Below are 20,571 nucleotides of genomic sequence, written 5' to 3'. Positions count from 1 at the left end.
GGTGTACAAATTCAAAATTTTCTATATTTTTAAAATACAGTACGTTTTTAATTATTTTACATAAAACTGATCATGTTGATTGCTTCTAACTATCAATATCACTATTGCCGATCATTCCTTTAAAAGAAATACTTGCTTAAAATTTCTCTCGGTTAATCTTTTTCTACTCCAAAATGCTTTTAATACATATCAGAATATTTAATACATGATGGTTATTCAAGGTTGGAAAAACTAGGTCCTAATATGGATTGGATACCTTTAATTGAGTTCTATGATAACTTCTTGTTGTTTAGAGTTTGGTCTAGAGACGGAAGCTTTTTTTTTAAATAATAATAAAAAGCTATATATACTAATACTTTACTAATTCTAATACTATACTGTATTCAAACAAATCTTGAGTGTCAGTTGTCGATTTATAGGGGAGATGCAGAGCTCACAATTCTCATTAAAGCACAGGTCGTGGCATCCATTTGTTTGGGGGGGGGGGGGGTTGAAAGAAAAAAGTGATGGATCCCTTATGTCAGTTATGAAAATGTAACATCAATTAGTTAAATAATATATTACCTAGCTTCAAACATTTCCTGCGAACATTTCAAAGCAAGGAAAATGCAGTGCAGGGCATGCATTACACCTATATGTAGCATCCACCAATGAAATTCATGAATTTTGTATGCCCAATCAGAGAGAAAAAAAAACAACTGCGTATTTTATTTAGTAAGATGTGAAGCATATAGAATTAAATGTATCACTGTGCTGCATATAAGCTGTGAACAAAATCGTTGCAAAGAGTAGCGAAAACAGCCGATGTAGTGAACGTTGGAAATTGTGTAACCAATTATACTTAACCATTCATGGCGCTTAAAATTAATGGTCTTCAGTTGCTTTTCGCATACCTGCCATTGTCAGATGCCATATTGACCCGAGATTTTAAAGCAAATGAAGAGCGAGACAACAAAGTATCTGTACATCCGCCTATTGGCAACGTTTACTCGAAGTCTCTCTTGAGTTGCACCATACTATCCAGAAATGGATCCGAATGTTTCAGTTTTAACTCTAAAACAGGGATGTGCCGTCACTATTGTTCATGTGATCCCTCTGATATGACAATCACTGAAGCAGGATGGCGCCTGTACGACAATCTCTCTCCACAATGGATGGGTATGTATGTTAGTTCCTTATCTGTGTCTGTACGTACATGTGGGTTTTACGTGAAGAAAACCAGTTTAAATAAATATAAACAACAAAATATCTGTGAGCCAATGCTCACTAGTGATACCCCCGCTCTGATGTGAATATGCAAAATATAGAAATAGAAATATATCCCACAATATGGCATGCCTAAACAAATAGTGTGTTAAAATTTCAAGCATCTGCGATTAATAGCTGCTGAAAAATCTTTGAGGAAAATTTGTTTGAAAATTTTGGCTAAAATAAACAAAGTACTCATTAAACAGGAAATTGACGTCCGATTAGTACAAAAATTTATCCCACGATATGGCATGCCTGTACAAACACTGTGTATAAATTTCAAGTATCTGCGATAAATAGTTGCTGAGAAATCTTTGACGAAAATTTGTTTGAAAATTTTGGTTAAAAAATAAGCAAAGTCGTCATTTAACAGGAACTTGACGTCTGATTGGTACAAAAATATATCCCACAATATGGCATGCCTTAACAAGCACTGTGTAAAAATTTCAAGCATCTGCGATAAATAGTTGCTGAGATAAATGCGACAGAAATTTTTGTTACGGACGGACAGACAGACACACAAGGGTAAAACAGTATAATAACAAACTCAAACATGTTATGGGTTGTACATTTCTAATGTGAACTACATGTGTTCTGAAGTCTCCTTCTCGCTAGCGTCGCAGGAATTTTATCCAAAGCAAGTTTTGTCGAGAAAAGATTTTACATCGTTTATTACTTTTGTTTTTATATTGGGGGGGGGGGGGTAAAGACTTCATTAGGCTTTATTTTTTGTGACTTTTGAAAATTACTTTTTGTGATCTTTATCTTTTCTGAATGTTAAAAAATACTGGACAGCTAAAGAAACCATGCAGTATTTAAAGCGTTATTTACTCACAATTTTTTTTTTCTCAACCCAGGTAATCTTTACTTATTTCAACTTAACGAAATTAGATTTAAATAAATATACAAAATGCTCAAGTTAAATTACTTTTCCTAAAACAGTTTAGCAGTTTTATATTCTATATCGTTTTGTTTAAAATACTTCATTCTCTAAAATTATTTTTTATTTAGTCATATGTTATTTTTCATAGAAATTTAAGGAATTTATAATCATTTTAACATTAACAGCTGTATTTTACTAACCATTCTAACATTTTGTTTATTTAAAAATAACATTTTTGTGTGTATTTACTGCTTAGCTTGTCCAGGATCCTGGGAGCATTATGCGGGGCATTGTTACTGCGTCGTAGAAAAAAGTCAGAAATGGATAGATGCCAGGGTATTCTATTTTAAACTTTTTAATGCTAAATATTGTTAAATATTTGAATTCAGTAAAAAAAGAAAAGTAGCCTTTTTTGTTTTGTTTGAATTAAATCTAAATGGACACCCAAAGTTTGAACGTATTAGTGAATTACATTAATTTTTTCGATGTAAGCCTATAACACTGTGCCGGATAATTATGCCAGTGCCAAGGTGGCATTTTTGCGCCCGCTTAAGGCGCATTTCTCTAAAATTTCATTTATGTCAAATGATAGACCATAGCCTAGAGAGTTAATAACCACCTTTGACTCAGGTGTATCTCACCTGACAGGTGAGATATTCACCTTTAAACATAAATATCCCATAGGAAAAAAAAAATTCCCCTAGGAGAAATCATGTTCCTGTGGGAATTTTACAAAATCCTATAGGATAAAGACAATTCCTACAGGATTTCAAAGTTTTCCTGTAGGAAATTTTCCTCCTGTGGGATATTTATATTTCCTATGGGAAGAAAAAATCCTATAGGATAAAGAAAATCTCCCATGGGAAAAAGAAATCCTATAGGATATTATAATTTCCTGTAGGAAAAAAATCCTCTTTAATATTTCCTCTAGGATTTTTTTCTCTCCTACAGGAATTAGTTGGCCACAGTAACATTTTTCTGTACTCCTATAGGAAAAGAAAACTCCCATGGGATTTTTTATAAAACATTAATTATTGATATATTTGTCAGGCTGTTTTACTCTACAAGATATATAAGCCTCTATAATTCACAAAAATCTTCAACAAATATATTATTTCCAAATTTCATTTTGATGTGGCAATTATTTATTTTTTTATAAAGACGATGCCATGAGATTTATAATGATATAGGGTATTTACACCATTTGTTTAAAGGAAAAATTATTAATATTTTGCCTTTCAATTAAAATACTCACAATGCTGACAATCTAAGGTGGTGTTAACTAAACTAATTCAAGCACATAAATCAGATTCTCAATGATAAGTTACTCGAGACTGACTTATAAATGTTTGCATTAGTTCAATGTCTCTAGATTTTCTCCAACCTGCATTGAAGAAAAATCCATTGATGGTGGCATTGTCTTCCAAAAACATCTCTTTTTCTTATGACAAGTGTGACAGTCAGCACAAAAAGGTATGCACTGTCTCTTTAGTGTGCCTAAAATATTATAGAAATTTTGTAGGTAAATCATATTAAGAAGTAATATCTGAATTAAACACGATCCTTGTCCTGCTTAGTGCACAACTCTTCAAAAACTGACAGGTTGTATATAAAATTGACAAATAATTAACTGTTTAAAAACAAAAGTATTGTTTGTATATACCAACATTATATAATCTTATCAAATAAGACATAAAATTACGATAGATCTATATGCGATCATAAACTTGAGATTACACATTAAATCTATTAGACAGCTCTCCGACACTGTAATTCGAGAAAATTCGGACCACAAATAAATCTCGCTTTTTTTACTATAAGTATCTATTTTTCATCTAGCAATCAATAAAGAACAAAAAGATGTATTTTAGATTTTAAGTGCAACTGAGTTGCAATCAGTTGAATTACCTTTAAAACTGGACAGAAATACAAACTTAGCAACACAAGTTTGCCCGAGTTGAAAACCGGATGTAATAATTTATTATTACAGACAAATCGGGGCACAAACGTTTCGGCTAGAACAGTCGATCTGTGGTGTACTATAAGAATAATGCCATTCAAAAAACTTGAAAATCTGAAGAGTTACTTTCTTTGTCCATATGAACACCGTAATATTATCAATTTTACATCTATAATTATGAACACGATGGATTAGGGGTAGATCGGGGGGGGGGGGGTGCTTTAAAATAGCACATTATAACGTTACATGCAGTACCAGAGTGTGTAATGCTTCATACATCTTTATAGTAAAACCAATATTTAGTTCTAATTGACTTTAGCAGGAGGTTGTTACATGGCGTCCGCGGCAATATTAAGGTATAAATATCGGTATAATTATGTTGAATTATCGGGGAAAGGGTGTGTGTGTGGGGGGGGGGGGGGGTACTTAATTACTTGATGGATTTTTGCTTTTCATTAGAGTGTTACGATGTGAAAATAGATAATAGAATGCTCAGAACCGATAATAAATATATTACTTTGAATATAAAATGTTTGAAGTGAAAAAAAAAGATATCATGGCTGAAAAAAATTACTTATATACAGAGGTGAAGCAAAGAAACAAAGCCGATCCGAGGCGTGTGACAATTTAATTTCAACACGTGTATATCTATACGAGGATTGTTAGAGAAGTTCGTGGACAAAGTAATTTACGGCAAAATTACTGTGTACAGGATGAAGTATGTTTTATGAACTGACTACCAAATGAAAAAAAAAAGTCTGCAAAAAATCACACGAATTTTTTCACACTTTATTTTTTTTTTCCAAAAGATTAAGCGATTTTTACTTTGCATGATTTAGATTAAGAACTTGTCTGCGAACTAACAACCCTCATGTGTATATATTTATATATATATATATATATCAACGGAAGGCTGTGTATACTACATATTTCAATGCATGCTTGAATTTATTTGTCAAATTTGTATCGAGCCGAGAATTGGGAACTGTTACTGGACATTGCTGGATTGATATAATTCTGATTTTTGTGGCATTATACAGAAGGAAAATTTGGAGAAAAATCAACGCCGGCAATGAGAACCGAACCTACGACCCTTGGGTCCGTAGGCGCACGCGCTACCATATGCGCTACGGCGCACTTTATTATGGCACATGTAATTAGATATTTGAATGATATCATAAAGGACCATTAACTGATTATTGAAAAAATGAATGTTGTTGGGTTTTTTTAACTAGCAGATTTTAAAATCCCCTTACCTATTTTTATACTCATCAGTTATGATTTATTATTTTATAATCGATTCTCGTTTAATTACCCAGGGGCGTCGGAAGGTACATGTATTCATACCCGGGCGGTAAATTTTAGGGGGGGGGGGGTTAAACCGAATTTGACTGGAAATGCATGCATATATTCTGTATTCTTTTTGCTTGTTAAGATTTTCTGGATGAGTCTGCCCCGATTTTCAATAACGATGCTACGAGTACGTGCCTATACTTGTATGAATATTTTGTGAGATCCAACAATTAAAAAGACATAAATTAATTAAATAATGGCTCTGAGTGCCGAATTATTTTTTAAAGGAAATGGGTGCACTGGTCAACAGCGATACATCTTTGCAGAAAAAATCCGACGAAGGCCATACAATAGATGATCAACATAACATGTCGTTCAACCATTCAAATATCGCTCTTTTTATAGTCCCTATATCAAGAGGGTGACCAAAAGGAGAAGAAGTTCAACTAAATAAACACTGGAATTAATTTCAATCGCATACTTGTACCAAGTACAAAATTATTTTAAAATTTAAATCTACTTCCAACCCCCATTGCCTTAAGGTGGAATAACACACCTTGAAAAAGTCATTCGAATTAACTTTAAATTCTTTGATTATGAAAGATATAATGATAAATAAACTATACATATGTCAAATAAGCGAAAAATTTGCAAATTGGGGATAAAAAAAGGAATATCTTAAAAAATCAATTCAGTAAGTAACAACAAAAGCCCCTAGCTGCGGGATTCGAACTCGGTATGTACGGATCACAAGCCCGACACTTTATCCACTCGGCTGTGAAGTAGGTTACATGTTGCCGTCGATAAAATCCTTTTAATAAAACAACATGTCGTTTTGATCAGAGGTCAGCCATTTTATGACGATGTGTTATTCCACCTTAAATCCCAATCCCCAATTCAGAAGTGATATGCTTACTGATCAGAGCCGTTTGGATTTGTTCACAAATCAAGATTATATGAAAAGGTCCAAGTGTGCATATATTTTAATATCCATTATGAATGCAAGTCTAGAATGCGTCGCCCTTTTCATGCCTGAGATATCAAAAGCTAGAAGTCCATTATAAACTACCCAAAATCACGAAAATCTTAATCCGTGGGGGAGGGGGGGGCGGTAGCGCGTAGTCTACCTACATGTATATTCAATGATTAACATACTCCCAAAAAAAAGTGGGGGAGGGGGCGGGGGGCAACTCCATGATAATTCAATTTTAACAAAATCTTTGCTGCGAGAAAAAGTGCCCCCCCCCCCATGCTACGTGCCTGATAAATAAATTGGTGATGATGACATAATTATGGTACGCACACTGCAAGAATGTGATTGTGACTTACATGTAGTAAATTAAAATTGGAAGAAGGTGGTCACTTTCTCTTTTTTCCGTTTATATATGTACAACAATTAATTCAATAGAAGTGTATAAATCATTCTTTTTTTACAAAAGGGTGTTCTTTGACATCCAGAGTAATGGCAGACCCCCCCCCCCCCCTTCGATTACCTCGTTCCTGCTTTCACGTGTGCACTGCTCGATCGGACACCTGTTCTCACGAGTCGTGTGTATGTGCCTTTGCTCTGTTGATTGTAGCATTAGGAGAACAATAGGGTGGTTAATTGGTATACACAGAACGTGCCCGTTACAAAGACACTTAAGAATTCTTAGTTAATTGCAAGGTCTGTGAAAGAACAATAGGTACTAATGAGGTATACACAGTGTGTCTCCTTGGCTTATCTCAGGCAAGCCCACTCTCATCTACGTAACAAAAACACCCAGGGCTACTAATTAAATTATTCAATCAAACACAGTATTGAAAGACAAATGTAAAATTATTAAAAAGCACATGGAGCTATTTCTTTGCTGCATTTCCTTCATTTGGGAAGGGTCTACGGATTTTTTTTTAACTTGTTTACTCTAATTATTTAGATATTATAAAGGTACAAACGCCAAATTCTGCACGTTAATTTCACCTAGGTCCACTTTTCAATGATAGAAAATCTTAGATTATTAGAATATTAGACTATTTAAAGCAATATGAGCTGTATTTTTTAGAGATTTATTTTACTGCAAAAACCTGTTAGTATAATAAGTCTGCCTGTAACTTAAACTTTTATGATAGATAAGATTTGTGAATATCATTAATTTTTGTCAGGAGAAATATTTCACTTATAAGGAATATATATGGCCGAGCAATTTTTGTACAGGGCGACAATAATTCAATTTTGCTCCAATTAAGGCTTCTTAATGGCTTTTCCAAAAAAAACAGAGCTTACAGAAATTTAAAAACCATGATATTTTTTTGTCATCTTTGAAACATGTATATGCTATCATACAATGCATTAATTTGTAGTGATGAGGTTATTTCTTAAAATTATTAATATTTTCATAATCTAATTATTTATATATAATACTAAACTGACCAAGTTAAATTTTCAAAAGTCTATAAACTTGATCAGCTATAATTAACTAAGATTTGCATGTATCTTTAGCTTTATTTGGGTCACACAAAATTGTAGATCATAATTAAACACATACTTTTTGCAATAAACAAAACCTCCTATATGCTATTATGTCAGGTAATCAGTGACAGGCTATTGGTGAATTTGGATGGTACATGTAGATGAACATGTACATGTATTATCACAATAGAATTTCACAATCAACTGAATACTTGTCACTCAGATTTATAAAATTGATATTCCTGATTCATACCAGTAGGATTACTAGATAATGAAATTCAAATAATGACTATGCATGGTTTTATTCATTAAGTAAACATACATGTAAATGTCAAGGAGAAGGAAAATACATTCAATGACATAGTGGCTAGCTTTTTTATCAATCTTTTTAGTTGTATTAATACCAATCAATTTAAGGTACTTCATTTTTTTAATATGAAGATTGAAATTTGTGACTACTGGTTTTAGAAGTTCTTGATCAGTTAAGTTGTATTTGATAATTTAAATATAATTACACCTCATAATATATTAAAGAATATAAAGGGTTGTCTGAAGCAATCTACATGTAACTATACAAGTATTTAGAACTAGTTGTACTTTTTTAATACAGGTATAATTTTATCACATACATCATACATGCATATTGAGATACAATGTATGTTAATTTTCTAAATACCACTGTGACAGTTTTTTCTGTTGAATAAAGAAATGTCAATTAGATATACACGTAGTGGCCCGGGTAGTGTATTTCTTACATGTGGGTTGGGGGGCAGGGTTGTTAAAAATTGTTAAAATTGTTCTGCATGCAAAGGTAAACATAGTCCTGACTCTTAAGATTTCCATATGATTACATTTACTAGAAGAGCCCCATCTCAATTTTTTTTCTAAAAATTTTACATTTTTTACCTTTTCACTGGCAGGCATGAACAAGCCCCAAGCAACTGTTCTCTGGATATTGTCTACCCATGCAAAAACCTATCGATTATTTGAGGGGACCCATGCATCCTCTTTTCAAGCACAAATCCAGAAGTGAAAATTTTGACAACATTGTTACAGTAGCATTTTCTTTCCCTATTTGATAAAAAAAACTACCAATACTAAAGTGTAATTATACTGGTATATTGATCAACAATGGACATGTGCCCCACTCCCCAACAAATGATTGCAATTTCAATTTATATGTAATACTATGTTTTAATGTTATTTTTTTCTTCATGTACCATATGTTTGAAATGGTTTTGAGCGAATAAATGAACTGTACTGAACAATAATTATTCTGACTATATATGCCCCTAAAGTAACCATTCAAATGTCAGGTCCCCCTCCCCCCCTTTTTCAAAAATTTGACCGGTCACACAAAACTATAAATATCCACTGCCACCTTTGACATTTAGTCTGGAAGTTTATTTCTCACAAAAACACTTTACAATCAGAAAGCTAGGTTGTGTAATTTAAAGTAGAAATTTTTAAATTTGATCATACTTAATTGAAAAATAAAAAAGTTAATTTAATTCTGATTTAGTAACACCCCCATTCCCGGCTGAACCAATCACCTTGTAATAATTAAACTGTTTCTGTAAGGTTTTCAGGATAATAATGACCACTTTTAATTATTCAAAAGTCATTTTTATTACAATCAGTTATATCAAGAATTCGTAAATTCCTGTAAAAATGTAAAAACATTGACTATTCCCCTTCAAATGAAATGTTTCATGTTATATTTTACCCCTTGTCTGTAATTTAATTGCAATGTCACTGTGTAAAGCCAACACAACAGTCATAGCTGCAAGATGAAAAGTTTTCCGGTACTTTCAGGATTCTCATGAACTTAATATTAGTCATTAGGGACCCATATGTTGCATACCAATTTCAACAGAAGACATCTCTCTAACTAATTATAATCATTAAAAACTATTTCATGACTTTTAGCAACACTTATACTTCACCAAATACAGTCATTAACATGTATAAATAATCCGAAACTGACCCTTGCTACCTTTACCTTACACTAACATCCTATAAAAGGGAATTTTGAATAGAATAAGAAAGCATATGCAGTTCTAAGAAAAAGTAAACACCATAATGCCAATTTCATTGAGGTTTAAGAAAAAATATAACCATTTAAGTGAACCCACCATCTCCACTTCACTAGACTAGTATATATAAACACAGATTCATGAGGCTTTCCTTAAGTAAAACATTTTTAATTAATAATCGTTAAGAGGTCAATTGCCGTTGAGTCTCCTCTAATAAGAAACCTGCAATACTGCAAGTATCTTCATGATATCATTATGATAAAAGCATCACATCACAAAGAAATACCCTTGCATGAATACCCTCCCTGTATCTTTTGATTTTCATAAAGTGCAGTTTAAACATGGTTAAAAATCTTTCACATATAGTATCATAAAACCTATGGCAATTAGTTTCCTTGAGTCAGTTCTCACACATTTTGAATATGATCATCAATACTAAAAATTTACCATAAATTTTTAATAAATTGGATGATTTGTAGCATTTTCAGTGAAAAATATATATTCCATGAAAGGTGAGCCAACAATCATATTTATTGGATATGTTATCGATCTAAACTCTGGTTTCTAGTACTTAATTCAATTAAAACTCAAACACACCCCAGTAGCCATGGTAGCTGGAGATTTGGATTGGGGGGGGGGGGGCGCTGGCGATTTGGAATGGGGGGGGGGGCTTTAAATATTTTCATTGGGGTTTTCCTCTTTCCTTTTAACTTTGGTATAAATACATGCACTTACACTAGAGTGGAAAGTACGTAAAACAGGGTTTTAAAGTTGTAACCTCTTGCTAAAAAGTAAGAGAAAATTTTACACCTGATCAAATAACAGAATTGCACGAGTGCAGTTATTGCTAAGATATACCCAATGTGTAAAATACCAGGTTAATTGTCAACATACGCTAACCAAGTATGACTCCCTCTTCACGTTTGTGTATACAACAGAGTTCATAATCGCATTTTGCTGCTCCAGCCCTGAACAATGAATACACTGCAATCCAGTAGTATTCTAATAAACGGCACATGTAATTTATGAAAAAAAAAATTAAATAAAATTGAAAAAAAAACAACAACTGTTTTTCATTATGAAGACGACGAACGCCGCTGCTCGTGACAATTTGTTGATTGATTATTATGATATTTTAAAAAACGAAATAACTGCAAAACAGATAGTATCGTGCATTAGCTCCCCCAATTAAATGTTCGGATTTTAGTCAACACCTGTCGTAGTCTTTTAAGCGCTTACTGTTACGTTATTATTAGTCTGGAAAGAACGATCTGAAACAAACACGATGCAATCCTCTGACACACTGTTTGGACTGAATCATGCATTTGTAAATTGTTTCTCGTGTTGATGATTTTCCGAGAATTTAATTTTCGATGTCGTGAATCAGTTCTCTAAACATCGCCAAATATAACTCATTTGCTGTAAGTATTTTGGATCTTTGGTATTGTAAATGTAAGACACCTGTGTGCTGCTGTGTACTGAATAATTTGCAAACTTTGCTTGAAGGATTGGAGAAACTTGGTTTCGTAGTTCATTCTCATAATATCATGGGTTCATCATCTTGATGGACAGAAAATCTCAGACACTATGAGTAATTCCGAAATATCTGTTGTTTACCTGGGCTTTTTGACGAAGTTGAAATTTACTTTCCAGGTATTCCTGACTATTGAAATAAAAAAGCCAGGAAAATGTAAGATATTTCGGACTAACTACTAGTATCTGACTATGGGTAAGCTGTAGTTGAACATTGCATAATTGACCCAGTTTCTTTTAGGATTAAAAAAAAGTGTTTTCCTTTAGAAATATTGTCTTCTTTATTTAATTGCCAGCATACTTTTTTATTGCAACACTACAGACTACATTTACTTAGACAAAAACTTCAATGAGATATATAAATTGTCCAATTTAGGACTAAGTCATGCTAAGGATGTATAGCCTAAATTAACCATGTACATCGTTGGCTAGTATAATAATTCCTATAGGAATTTTTAATTTCCTAAGGGAGAATTTACTCCTACAGGATAATATTTTTCCTATGGGAGAAAAAAAATCCCTTAGGAGAAAATAAAATTCCTAGAGGAAATTATTTTCCTACAGGAATATTTTAATATCCTATAGGAAATTATTTTTTTTAAACTTCCTATAGGATTTAATATTTTCCTACAGGAGAAATATTTCCTACAGGATAACTTAAAAATCCTGTAGGAAATGTCTTTATCCTATAGGATTTTGTAAAATTCCCACAGGAACATGATTTCTCCTAGGGGAATTTTTTTTTTCCTATGGGATATTTATGTTTAAAGGTAAATATCTCACCTGTCAGGTGAGATATACCTGAGTCAAAGGTGGTTATTAACTCTCTAGGCTATGGTCTATCATATGACATAAATGAAATTTTAGAGAAATGCGCCTTAAGCGGGCGCAAAAATGCCACCTTGGCACTGGCATAATTATCCGGCACAGTGTTCTATTTTAAAACAGAAATGGTTTAGAACGCTTACAAGTGTAATCTTTGGTTGATCATTAGAAACACCGTATTTTAACATTTAACAGTTAAAAAAGGATAAAATAATATTGGAAATTGCTAATCATTTCTAATTTAATTGTTGAGCTTAATACACCTCCCATCAAATAAATTTTAATTTTTCATGTAATTAACCTTCTAAAGAAGTTCTTACTTCACAGAATACCTTTAATTAATTTAATCGACTCGTGTATCTATTGAACACATTGTTATTCATAGTTTAGTCCACAATACCGCCTTCAATATATCGTCATATTAATTTTGTATTTATTTGCAATTTTACAGAATACATGCAATGCAATGAATGCTTACCTCATAGAGATAGAAAGCCAAGCGGAGCAGGACTGGATTCTTTCCAAATGTAATGTGACTACATGTATCTCTTTCTAGCCTCTTATTTCCTCTTGTTGCAAAAACTTAGTTTGATAACCAGTGAATGTATTTGTGAACTTTCATAATTAGTCAAAATAAAGTAAAGAATTGGTTCACCTGTCTGGATATTATCCATTTTTGAGGGCTGGATGACAGTTGTCATTTTTAGAGTATGTTGATCGCAATGTGGGGCTCTGCATAAAGATGTTGGAAAATATAGGAAAATACAATGTATTCTATTTTAAAGTTTTAAATCAAGGAGCATTTTTTTAATATTATAGTTAAGAGCTAAGTGCAATATTTAAACAATTGAGATAAATCTGAAGACCAACCACCCACTTTAATGAATTTTGTAGTATTGACATCACAATTGATTTTACGAATTTCTTTTGAAATGACGTATCAAAAAGCCTATTAATTAGAGGAACATTTTGAACAGAAACGGAATTTAAACATAAGTTTGCCAAAACTCACAACTCAAGTGAAATCCTAGTATATATTTTACTTAAATAATGACGAGAAAAGTTAAAAAAAAAAAAGAATAAAAAATGTTTACCATAAGACGAATTAACATACATTCAAATCTTCAGCTTACATTTAACAGATTCTAAATTCTAATCCAGTTTTTTTTTATTTCCATAGTTACAAAACAGTACTATTGGATAGGAGTTACAGATAAGGAGTCAGAAAAAGTATGGTACTGGGAGCATTCACGTAATACGCCCAACTTCAAAGCGTGGAAACCTGGGCAGCCAGATGGTGGAATATCTGAAAACTGTGGAGTCTTGTATTCAGTGAACATCTGGCATGACTTTCCATGTGATCAGTCACTTTCATTTATTTGTGAAAAGTAGAGATCAATAAATTAATCTTAAGATACTGTATATAGTATCACAGTGCAAAATTAACTGTTCTCTAATAAAAATTGTTTCCGACTTTCCAAATACGACATTTATTTTGTCACATATTCTAAGAATTTTATGTTTAAAAAGTGAATTAGCGATTAATACCTTGCAGACTCTAAAATTTTTATAACAAATCTGAAGTAACTGCCAAGAAGTGCTTATCTCTAACTGCTTATAACAACATTGCGCAATTAATGTATTTCATCTCCTGGCCATCAAAAAGTCACCGAGTTTATATAATAACATAATACTTTTTTTTTACTCAATCCATTTGAGTGCTTTTATTAGTCCCCTACCGGTTTTCACCGGAGGGGACTATATCTTTCCTCTGCGTCCGTCAGTTTGTCTGTCCGTCCGTCTGTCTGTCCCACTTCAGTTTTCCACACTTTTTCTTTAAGCGTTTGAGGAATAATATGAAATTTGCTGAACAGCTTCAAAATGTCAAACTATTGATCAAGTTTACACTTTTGTAGCGTCTGGTTGACATATTTTCGAGAAAATTAATTTTTTATATTCAAATTTTTTAATGTTCGGGTTCGATATTCTGCATAACACAATTTCCACAAACCGGTAGGGGACTTGTATTGCTTATGCAATACTCTCAGAATGCTTCTTGATTTTAAAGCTGCATTCGACAAAATGTGAAGAGTAGGATTATGAGAAAAAAAACTTTTCAAATTAAGGAGAAGTTTTTAAGGGTTGTTGTTAATTGTTGTAGATCAAGAATATTTTATAATAATAATTTTTCCATATATTTCCCTTGTCAGAATGGTGTCCGTTATGAAGAAAATTTATCTCCGTTTTCTTTTGCATTATAACCTAACGAGGTTGAAGATTTTTTATCACATGAAAATCTCACAGGACAGAAAAGCCTGTCTGAAGAAATTTAACAAAATTAAAATTGTTATCTAAGAATCACGATTATGTTGTACGCGGACGACACTGTGCTGATGTCCGAAACTAAAGATGATCTACAATATCAGCTTCATTGTGTTCAAATGTACTCTGAAAAATGGAAATTACAAGTTAATGTTGAGAAAAACTTCAAAACAACGGTAACGAAATAGAAATTGTCAAGGAATTTAAATATTTAGGAGTTATATTTTCAAGAACAGGCTCTTTCTACAGTACTAGAAAATATGAAGCGACGAGAGCTACTACAGCAATTAATAAAAAGTCAAAAGAACAAAATCTATTGATTGATTGTCAACTTGATATGTTCGATAAAATGATTGTTTTAATTTTATTGCATGGTTCTGAATTGTGGGGTTTTTAAAACGTATACATGTATCATTGAAAAACTGCATTTTAAATTTTGTAAATTTGGACTTAGTCATAAGACATCCACACCAAATTTTATAATTTATGGTGAACTTGCTAGATATCCATTGTGAAGGTAAAAAATAGAATGTTGAGTTTTTGCAGAAAATTGTAGAAAGGTAAAGAATTGAAATTGTCATATATATATATATTGTATATATTTTTTTTTACTTTAACATAGCCTAACACAACAATCAATTATAATTTCAAATGTGATGAAGGTATACAGAATATTTTACATTAATGTGGTCTAAGCTTTGTCTGCAGCATATGTCTACGTAGAAAATGAAAAATGGATTTTAAATGTTGTTAAGCAAAATGGGTCTCTGATTGTAACGTATCTAGAAAATGATTGATTTATAATTCGTTAAACAATAATATTTTTGTACCTAGAAATTAGATAAATGGTGTTGATATGAATAACATTGCTACAGTGTACATTACTTAGATTAAGAACAAGCAATTATAAACTGCCAACTGAGACAGGCAGATGGAACTATATATATATATGACCTAGAAATCAACGATTTTGTAATTTACTGGCGATGAATATCACTTTATTAAGATATATCAAGATTTGAAAGAATAAAGAAAAGCCCATTTAATATCAGTGTATTTTAGACAACCAAATGCTTTACATTTTTTTGAATTATTTTCATGTAAAAAATTAGCTGTTATTTATAACCTATGTAAATTTATCATTATTATGAATAAGATAGTCAACTCTCCAGGTTGATGTGTATAGTGTACACTCTTGCTTTTTGCATAATATTGTATGTAATGTATATTTTCTCTATGTTGTTTTACATTATGAGAATAAATGAAATGAAATAAAATGATATCATCATTTATCACGTTTACTCATTGTTTAGATTCTTATATGTAGTCAATTGTAATTGTCAATCGGAGTTCGGAGGCCAGACACATTCGGGATTACCGGCCAATTATGTTTTAAAATTAAACATTTAGGGTTTTTTTTTTCAAGTATATATGGGAGTAGATAAAGGATTTTCTAAGATTTTCCAGGAACTTGCTAAGATTCAATACTGCCTTTATTGTTGGGATCACATCCCTTATTTCCACATTACCTGTTATGCAACGAAATCACTGATATGTTATTGATAAAATCCGAGAAATTCTGAGTGCCATTTGCGACAAACTTCAAACGTGTATTTTAACAAAATGCCTTGGTACGACTAATTAAATTGATATTTTGTTGACTAAACTACATATGCAAGTTCAAAAAGGTTTGTTATGTATATAAATGAGTGTTCCCCTGCAGATTATTTTTTTAAACTTAAAATCGACGAGAAACTGATCCGCTTTGCGGCTGTACATTGCAAGTATATGGGACGAATTTTTACTGTGACATGAGCGAAGCCTGGTCACAATAAGATTATTCTTTCTAGGGGAGGGGGTATTCACTCATTTTACCGTGTCGTTTTTGCTAAAATAGTGTCATCTTTATTACACATATTTAGCAATGTATATCGTTCTACATTTATTTAATGAATAACGGAATAATAGTGCTTCGGACATCATCTTATATAAGAATTATTTAATTCAAGACATGGAAAACGTGATTCTTATTTGTAAACAAACTATTCTTGCATCGTGTTTTCAATGCTAGGTTTTCCCGCACTCATGCGCAGTGGCGTTACAAATGGCCGATCACGTTAATATTCACCAACTGTGTAGCAAAGTTTAGAGACAAATAACTAAAGAAAGAACATGTTTTACAGGCCTAGAGTTTGTGAAACGTCTAATTAAAGGAAGTAGGATGTATATTTTTACTAAAACTAATGTCAAAAAGTTTACTCCAAATACGCCACATATACCTTTAATACAGTAGTTATTAAGTCTATTTAAAGTAAAACATTTTCAAAAACGATTTGCAAAATATATCTTACCAGATATATAATTATTAAGTTAGATTTCCTTTTCAAGATCAGTAATGATGAAGTTACGGGTGTTTGTTTTTTATTTACTATACATCTTTGTTGATTTTTTAATGTCTCCGAGGCTATTGATCATTATTGGGGTTTTTTATCACAAAAAATTTTAAAAGGCAAAAATTAGGAGGAACTACCAAAAAAAATTACCCTTCAGTAATGGAGCAGGCAGTAAAAGGTCTGGGGCTCTGTCTCTCAGAAAAGCTGCAGAAATAGTCAATGTCCACAAATCAACCTTGTATGACAGAGTGACAAAACGAGTGTCTCTCGATGCCAAGCCTGGGGGAAAGCCTGTGCTTTCAAATAAATCGAAAAGGAATTATAAAAAGATTAACTAAGTGCCGAGAAGTCCTTCGGTTTATCGAGAAAACTACTTCTTCATTCATTGAGCTAGGGTTCTCTGTAAAAGGAACAAACACCAACTGAAAACCGGTGGAAAGGTCCGAAAGCGTGAACACACTGGTGGCAAGGTCTAAAAGTTGCGCTATGAAAAAAGAACAGCTTGGCACAGTACATACATTAGAATGCTAAATTGTTGTGTAGTCGAGAAGTACTTTGAAGACCTATCTAGAATAATTGTAAATCTTGATTTCCAAGAGAAACCTGAAAAAAAATATGGAACTGCGATGAAACGGGTAAGCAGTTGTCATTGCCAGACGTAGCAGCAAGTCTGTTGTTGGCAGCACTGGCAATGACAGGTCAAATATCACAATCATGGCCTGCGTTTATACCCGTGGGGATTCCATGGCCCCTCCCCCTATGCTAATGGTGAAAGACAAGAATTAACAAGCATCCTGAGAGTATTGCATAAGCAAATGTCTACAAGTATACAAAGTTTCGGAAATACGGCATTGCTGATATTTTTTATTTTTGTTATAATAAATATTATTTGATTATTCCAACATTCTGTTGTGCTCATTTAGTATTGGCATTTTTTTTTCTCTTCATTACTGAAGTAAACGAAAATTGGAAATAAGGAACAAGGATAGTTTGATTTATGAATGCAAGTTATTTATTTTATTTACAGAAATCCAAAATGTTTTTCTTATTCCATTGTTATTAAAACTATTAAATTACAATGCAATACCATATGTATATCCTGTGCATAGCTTTTGAAAATAAGAAGCATGCTTTATATAAACTTTTTATCACAAACTATCAACTAAACGACCGATTGTCCGAATTCACCAACTTGCTGCCCGAATTAACCGACCTCTGTTATGTCTTGGTCTTTATTATTTTTGTTAGGTCACACTCAGGTGACCTATTGCTATCCGTTTTAGTCTGTCGTCGTGCGTCAACAATTTTACATTTTTAACTACTTCTTAAAAACTTCAAGACTGATTGTTACCATTTTTGGTGCGAGGCATCTATATGGTAAGAGAAATCTAGCTTGTGAATTCATGGCTCTACAACCCCCGGGGCGCCATATGTGGGGCCAAATATGCAAAAAAAACCAAGATATCTGTGAGCCAATGCTCACTAGTGATACCCCCGCTCTGATGTGAATATGCAAAATAAGCAAAGTCGACATTTAACAGAAAGCTGGCATCCGATTGGTACAGAAATATATCCCACAATATGGCATGCCTAAACAAATAGTGTGTTAAAATTTCAAGCATCTGCGATAAATAGCTGCTGAGAAATCTTTGACGAAAATTTGTTTGAAAATTTTGGCTAAAATAAGCAAAGTATTCATTTAAGAGGAAGTTGACGTCCAATTGGTACAAAAATATATCCCACGATATGGCATGCCTTAACAAACACTGTAAAAATTTCAAGCATCTGTGATAAACAGCTGCTGAGAATTCTTTGACGAAAATTTTGTTTGAAAATTTTGGCTAAAAATAAATAAAGTCATTATTTAACAGGAAGTTGACGTCCGATTGATACAAAAATTTATCCCATAATATGGCATGCCAAAACAAATAGTGTGTTAAAATTTCAAGCATCTGCGATAAATAGTTGCTGAGAAATCTGTGACGGAAATTTGTTTGAAAATTTTGGCTTAAAAAAACCAAAGTACTCATTTGACAGGAAGTTGACGTCCGATTAGTACAAAAATATATCCCACGATATGGCATGCCTAAACAAACACTGTGTAAAAATTTCAAGCATCTGCGATAAATAGTTGCTGAGAAATCTTTGACGAAAATTTGTTTGAAAATTTTGGTTAAAAAATAAGCTAAGTACTCATTTAACAGGAAGTTGACGTCCGATTGGTACAAAAATATATCCCACGATATGGCATGCCTTAACAAACACTGTGTAAAAATTTCAAGCATCTGCGATAAATAGTTGCTGAGATAAATGCGACATAAATTTCTGTTACGGACGGACAGACAGACGGACAGACAGACACACAAGTGTAAAACAGTATACCCCCTCTCCTTCGGAGCGGGGGTATAAAAAGGCAAAGGATTTTCAAAAATCTTCTCTACTCCCACACATGTGAGGAAAAAACTGGTTGCATAGTAATGATGTCCATGAAGCCCTCTACTAAAATTGTGAATTTCATGACCCCTGGGTCAGGGGTTCAGGCTCTAGGGTGGAGCCAATATGGCCATATAATAAAAATGTATTAAATCTTAGAAAATCTTCTTCTCTACTCCCATATATATTTGTTAAAAACTAAATGCCTGGTTTTAATGTCCATGAGACCCTCTACCAAAATTGTGAAATTCATGGCCCCTGGGCCAGGGGTTCAGGCTCTAGTGTAGGGCCAAAATGGCAATATAGTAAAAATGTAATAAATCTTAAAAAAATATTCTTCTCTCCTCCCATAAATATTTGTTAAAAACTAAATGCCTGGTTATAATGTCCATGAGGCCCTCTACCAAAATTGTGAAATTTATGACCCCTGGGTCTGGCGTTCAGGCGCTAGGGTGGGGCCAAAATGGCCACATAGTAAAAATGTATAAAATCTAAGAAAATCTTCTTCTCTACTCCCATATATATTTGTTTAATCTAAATGCCTGCTTATAATGTCCTTGAGGCCCTCTACCAAAATTGTGAAATTCATGACCCCTGGCTCTGGGGTTCAGGCGCTAGGCTTGGGACAAAATGGCCATATAGTAAAAATGTATTAAATCTTAGAAAATCTTCTTCTCTACTACCATATATATTTGTTTAAAACTAAATGCATGATTATGATGTCCACGAAGCCACCTAAATTGTTAAATTCATGATCCCTGGGTCAGGGGTTTAGGCTCTATGGCGGGGCCAATATGGCCACATAGTAAAAATGTATTAAATCTTAGAAAATCTTCTTCTCTACTCCCATATATATTTGTTTAAAAAAACTACATGTTTAGTTATAATGTCCATGAAGCGCTCTACCAAAATTGTTAGGAGTTCAGGCTCTAGGGTGGGCCCAATATGGCCATATAGTAAAAATGTTTTAAATCTTGAAAAAATCTTCTTCTTCTTTACTCCCACACACATGTGGGCAAAAAAACTGAATACATGGTTATGATGTCCACTAATTCCTCTACCTAAATTGTAAAATTCATGGCCCCTGGGTCAGAGGCTCAGGATATTAGAGGGGCAATATAGTGTTAATGCGTATAATGTGTATAAATTTTCTTCTTTATTCTCACGCATCTGTATAAAAATCTGACTTACAATAG

General features: G+C 32.9%; 1 long non-coding RNA gene and 1 other non-coding gene across 2 annotated transcripts; one reads left to right on the top strand and one right to left on the bottom strand.

Annotated features, from left to right (window-relative positions):
- Positions 1 to 596: 596 nt before the first annotated feature.
- On the top strand, positions 597 to 14,922 carry LOC105345413 (uncharacterized). The gene is made up of 4 exons (XR_010709767.1): positions 597 to 1,158; positions 2,388 to 2,467; positions 12,679 to 12,754; positions 13,408 to 14,922. It is a non-coding gene; the product is annotated as an uncharacterized protein (transcript).
- Positions 3,485 to 4,111, bottom strand: LOC136271609 (uncharacterized). Its single transcript, XR_010709548.1, has 2 exons — positions 4,040 to 4,111; positions 3,485 to 3,628 (listed from the first exon to the last, which is right to left on the bottom strand). It is a non-coding gene; the product is annotated as an uncharacterized lncRNA (long non-coding RNA).
- Positions 14,923 to 20,571: the final 5,649 nt, after the last annotated feature.

Source organism: Magallana gigas, chromosome 9, assembly GCF_963853765.1.
Source record: "Magallana gigas chromosome 9, xbMagGiga1.1, whole genome shotgun sequence".
Classification (NCBI taxonomy): Eukaryota; Metazoa; Mollusca; class Bivalvia; order Ostreida; family Ostreidae; genus Magallana; species Magallana gigas.
The sequence above is the reverse complement of the archived record's forward strand: the minus strand, read 5'-3'. Positions and strand labels throughout refer to the sequence as shown.